Source organism: Elephas maximus, chromosome 10 (assembly GCF_024166365.1).
Source record: "Elephas maximus indicus isolate mEleMax1 chromosome 10, mEleMax1 primary haplotype, whole genome shotgun sequence".
Taxonomy (NCBI): domain Eukaryota; kingdom Metazoa; phylum Chordata; class Mammalia; order Proboscidea; family Elephantidae; genus Elephas; species Elephas maximus.
This window is the reverse complement of record NC_064828.1, coordinates 86244422-86250268: the sequence shown is the minus strand read 5'-3', so window position 1 is coordinate 86250268 and position 5847 is coordinate 86244422.

The following is a 5847-nucleotide window of genomic DNA, read 5'->3' as shown; positions in this document are numbered from 1 at the left end:
TATTCCACGGGCTGCTGAAAGAATGAGCAGATCTGTTTTGGAATAAGTACAGCCAGAATGCTCCTTAGAGGCAAGGATGGTGAGACTACATCTCACATACTTTAGACATGTTATCAGGAAGGATCACAGCCTGGAGAAGGATATCATGCTTGGTAAAGTAGAGGGTCAGTAAAAAAGAGGAAGGTCCTCAACCAGATGGATTGACACAGTGGCTGCAACCATGGGCTCAAGCATAACGATTGTGAGGGTGGTGCAGGACTGGGCAGTGTTTCGTTCTGTTGTACACCGGGTCTCTATGAGTCAGAACCAAGTCAATGGCACCTAACAAGAACAACAACAACTGTGCAGTACCGCAGCAGAGGACTGTTTGCGAAGAAGATGACCGTGGGTCTCCAAACAGTCCAGCCTAATGGGTCCTGAATAGTTTCCTTGTGAGAATAGTTTTTCTTCTGTGTGGAACATGGACAGAAGGAAAAGAACATGTGCAAATATGGAAGAAAGAAAGAGAGAATCAGAATATCCCTAGCCTAAAAAAATGGGACTTGGATCTGTATCCTTCTACAGTGTTTTTGATCTAGGGATCATTTATACTTTGGGAGTTTTTTCCATCTTTCTCGTATGATTATCGTGGACGAGCCCTCAGAAATGGCTCAAAGCCAAAATAATGGGGTTTCCTTGCTTATATTCCTCATTTTCCCCGGCCATAGGTCAACTCTCAATATCCTTCTTCTCTTAGATGGAAGCCAGCTTCCACCTAACCCTGCTGGATCACTCCAGTATCTTAGTGGTCTTTCATTTCGCAAACTTGACTCTTTCTTTTCCCAACTTTCGAATTGCAAAATTGCCTTTCAGTCAGTCTCTTGGTTCTTACTGTTCCCAACCCAGGTGTGGAAACCTTCTCCAGTGTTTCCTCATCCCAAGCACAGAGGCTGTGTAGTAGCCTTCTTTCTTTCACCTTCAGCTGAGGACTGACTCAGCAGACTATGTGGTGACCGGCTACTTTTGAAAGGGACAAAGGTCACAGAGTCAAGTCCCTGCTTATTCTTCTGGGCATACTCCACTTCCTCTGGAACCTGGATGGAGCCAGGCTCAGACTTTTCTGCATACAGGAAGTGATGTAATACTTAGCTTGTATGGCTGGTTTTCAGCAGACTCTTTTTGGTATAGAGCATGCAGGAAATTAGATTGAGCCCTGGCTTTTGTGGTCACTTTTTATGAACGAAAAATCTGGAACTGTGGTTTGGCAAGTACGAAGTGCTCATGGAAAAATGGGACAAAATATTTGAAAATAAAACCATCCTGGAAAAGTTGCCATGGGCAACCAGATAATCACACACTCATTAATAGTATTAATAGTAACTAATGGTTATCGACTACTTCAATTTGCTGGGTTGTGTAAACAGTTAACTCGCTTTGGTTGCTAACTGAAACGTTGGAGTTCAAGTCCACCCAGTGGCTCCTTGGGAGAAAGGCCTGGTGATCTACTTCTGAAAAACCAGCAGTTGAAAACTCCGTGGGGCACAATTCTACTCTGACACACATGGAGTCACCATGAGTCAGAATCGACTCGACAGCAACTTGTTTGGTTATAGGTTTGGTGTTTGGTACTTACTATGTGTTAGGTGCTGAGTTATATGTATTACCCCATTTACTTCTCATGAAAGATTTCCTTTTAGTGGCTAGGAAAGAAAACCAGCCATCCTATATTCAATAATAACAATGATAGTTATTATTAACATTATCTATGATATATGCCAGGACCTGAATTGAACATATTCTCTCATTGAATCTTTAAAAGAACCCCACAAGTAGGTACTATCATCATCATCATCATCCTGAGGAAGGTTGTTTCTAAAATGGCTTCCAATTATTCCTGCCTTCTAGTATTTACAATGCAATTGTGTAGTAATCCCCTTCTCTTGAGTGTGGGCTAGACCTAATGACTTGTTTTTAATGAATAGAATATGGCAAAAGGGATGGGATGTCACTTTTGTGGTTAGATTACCAATCGCTAGCACTCTTTCTTGCTGGCCCCCTCTCTTGCCCTCTGGCTTGCTTGCCCTGTTGAAGTAAGCTGCCATGTTTCAAGATGCTCTGTGGAGAGGCTCACAACGCCAAAAATTCATAAGTAACTAAGGCCTTAGTCTAAAGCCTGTGAGGAACCAAATCCTGGCAACCATCACATGAGTGAGCTAGGGAGCAGATCCATCCCATTTGACCCTTGTGATGGCTGCAGAGAGATCTAGAGCCAGAGGACCCAGCTAACTGCATCAGGATTTCTGACTCACAGAAACTGTGAGGTAATAAATGTTGTTTTAAGGTACTGATTTGGGGGAATAATTTGTTATATCATAAAAGATAGCTAATGTATTTCCCATTTTTTGGATGAAGAAACTGAAGCTTAGGGAGAAGAACCAGCTTTTTCCAAAGTCGTATAGCTAGTAAGTTGCAGAGCCAGGATCTGAACATATTAGGTTCAAGAGTCTGAGTTCAAGTCTGTTTCCTTATGAGGTTCCAAGTGACTAAGAAACTGGAACTCTAGAAGGGATTCTACTCTTTGAAATCCTTGGAGTATAGCCATGTTTCCAGGAAATTCTTTGTGTGTGTGTAGAACAGGCATGGATAAAACTGTAAATGGCACTAAGAGCTTTGAGCGGCTCCCTCCCACTGCAGAAGAATGGCTGGTCCACCCATAGATCTGGTGATAGTAACCAGAGGCTCTATTCAATAACACAATGGTTGAGCTAAGAGCTGCAGCCCACTCATTTTACAAGCACTGAAGCCCTTTTGCCTATAATATACATGGTGGGTGGGTGAGTGAGGGGCATATACATTTTTGAGGGTGAACATGGACACACTGAATAATGAGAAGGTATGGTACACTTATTAAAAATCATATGAGCCCTGAAATTGAAAAGCAAAGGATTGTGCCTGACAGAACGCCCCTTTCTACCATTTCTTTTTGCATGAAACAGAACCTTAAACTTTGAACCATAGAGCTTTGTTTCAGTGTGGAGTGTAGCAGCTTGGCACTTCCCTGTATTGGACGCTCCCCAGTGTGGAGTGGTGAAAACATCTTCTCCCGGATAATCTCCCATTGTTTGGCCAGAACTCCATGCCAGTGGTCACCTTTATGAAATTGCATGAAGAACCACACTCCTTGGCTGGCTGCGTGAATCTGTCCTTCCTTGTCAGCTTTGCCCTGGTGCCAGAACAGCAGGCTTTGAGCTCAGGGAGAATTTCCAGGTGGCAGGAGAGTAACAGTCCTATAGGCCTGGCACACCACCCCTTTCAACCAGTGTCAGGGGCTGCACTTTGCTGGTGGAATTATGCAACCTAGAGTAAAGTCCACAGCCAGAGAGAAGGGGGCAGGATTCCAGGCTGGCTCAGCACTCTGTAACTTCTTGACTCTCTTTCTAGTTTTCCTTACCCTCTTCTCTCCTAGCCTTCTCTCGCTCTCTCTCTTTTTTTAATCTCTTCTCTCTCTCCTCCTTCCTCTCCAATTCCTTCATCCCTTTTAGCCTTCACTTTCAGGGATCACTAACTCAGGGAACCACCTCTTATCAAATATCTTGGCTTGTCTCCAGCTGCTAGTAGTAGGTAGCTCCAGCTCCTGTCTGCTATCTGAGCACTTTTCTTCTCTACCAGTTGTTTGTTTCTCTAATCCAGTTGGAATTGTGTGTAGAACCCCAGGGTAAAAAACCCCTCAAAAACAAAAAGTGGAACTTTTCCTCAGCCAGATTGCCTCCCTGGACTAAAATAGAAATGAAAGGAGTTTGCATTCCGCTCCCTTGAAATGTGATATTATGAAAAGAGAATAGGAGAAAAGTAGCATTAGTGTACAATAAAGCCCGAGGTATATATATCTCTCCTCAGGTAATGGGACTTCGCTTTGAGTCCTCCACCTCCCACTTAAATTGGGATTTATAGGGCTGTTTTTATCCTTATTATACCTGCCATCCTGGTCTTGTTCAAGTGGCTCTGAACGGATAACCATCTGTACCACCTCAACAGCCAGCTACATAACAACGCTGCAGACTCCCAGACTCCAGTGCTCTTGCTTTCTAAGAGGAGGACATGGAGAGCAGTGGAGAAGCACATAACACAGGAAAGAAAAGAGAATCTGGGAAGAATAATTAGGTTGTAAGTTTACCTTGTGCATGCAAAACCCAAACGTAGGCTACAAGCAATAACCTTTCCAAAACTTCACAGGCTTAGATAACACAATAGTTTTCCGTTGGTTCAAAGCATGTTCCTTAAAACCTTCCTTCTTTAAGATTTCCCCTCTTCTTAGGTCGTAACGATCACCTTTACATGTCTTATTTTAAATTTATTTTCTTAACTGATTTTCACAAGGAGTGGGTGTGATGGAAGTATGTATGCATGTATGAGCAAAAGCATTTATCAATGCTTTTTTATTTTTAAGTGTGTGAAATAGAATGACTAGCTGACCTCTGTGGCAATTTTCCACCTAGTTTTGTGATAGTAATTTTGTTGAGTTGCTGAACTTAGATGGCAAGTTCTCTTAGTGAGGCTGGCCTAATTCTATGTTCTCTATGGCACATAGTCACTATAGCTGTGCAAGAGCCATTATTACCCAAAGTACCATAATAATGGCCATGACCTCCTATGACGTTATTGTTTCCTATCTGCCAGGACATTAATTGCCTTCTAACTTGTTCTAAAATTGGTAGGTACAGCACACTGCCAAGGCTGGAGGGGAGAAAGCTGCTGCTGCTATGTTAAAATGCTGTGTAAAAGGACAAGTGGTGCCTCCTCACTGGGGCATCTTCACAGTTGCATGTTATTTCATCTGTTATGGCATGTTAGCTCAGGCTTGCCTTATGTCTTGGCTTCCATCTTATCATGGTCAACGTCTGATCTTTCCTTCTGCTGAATGATTCAGGCACCTCCAAAGTTGTTTTGGCTTTTCCATTTTCCTTTTACAGGCTTTTTATGAGTCATTGAATTGAATAGGAGGTGATTTCTAAATTGGAACGTGAAGATGAGAGAAGGGGGAGGGAAGTTCCGGAAAATAACTAGGAAAAGACACCTTATTGCTCTGTATATTTACTGGAGGAATAATTTTCGCTTAGTTTGGTGATAGAGGTGTGTAGTTTATTTAAATGACTAAAAATACAGGCTAGAAAATAGACAGCTTTTCTCTGGATAACAAGCCACACAGTTTTAGACTTCTTGTTGCTTCCTCTGCAAAGAACAGTAGGGCAAATAGAAGAGAGATGAGACCAAGGGTTAGAAGGAAGAAGGGGCAAAGCACAAAATTTCTGAAGTCCAGATTCTTGGTTGTACGGGAAGTTCCTGACCATAAAGTAGTGCCTGTGAGTGGATTCCTGATGGTGTTCCATCCCATCCCTGGTGTATGTTTCATGGCCCGTAGTTTTGTGTATTAACAGAGATGTGAAGAAGGTATGTTTAGATCTGATTTAGAAATTGAAGCAGTAGTCAGGCCAGCATTTTGTTATTTAGGAGCAGGAAAAGTGGGGGCGGGGAAGAAAAAGCAAAGCAAAAACTAATGATGAATATATTTGTAGAAGCACAAGAGTTTTTATAGCAACACCGTATTTCCCAAAAATGCCTACTGTGATTTGTACCCAAATGAATAAAAAAAAGTCATCATTTATTCTTGCGCATCATGCCCATGTGAGAAAAGAACTGCAATTCATTCTGTGGACCTAATTTAGACTAAAGACTGCTAGGAAGAGGAGAGGTTTAGAAAAAAAGACAAGCTTTCTAAGTATCTGACATGCAGCTAGTAGGGCTATTTCAGAAGTGCTGAACATAAAAGCCACATTTAAGGAGGTGGGGAGGGCGGGATTCTCATTTCCA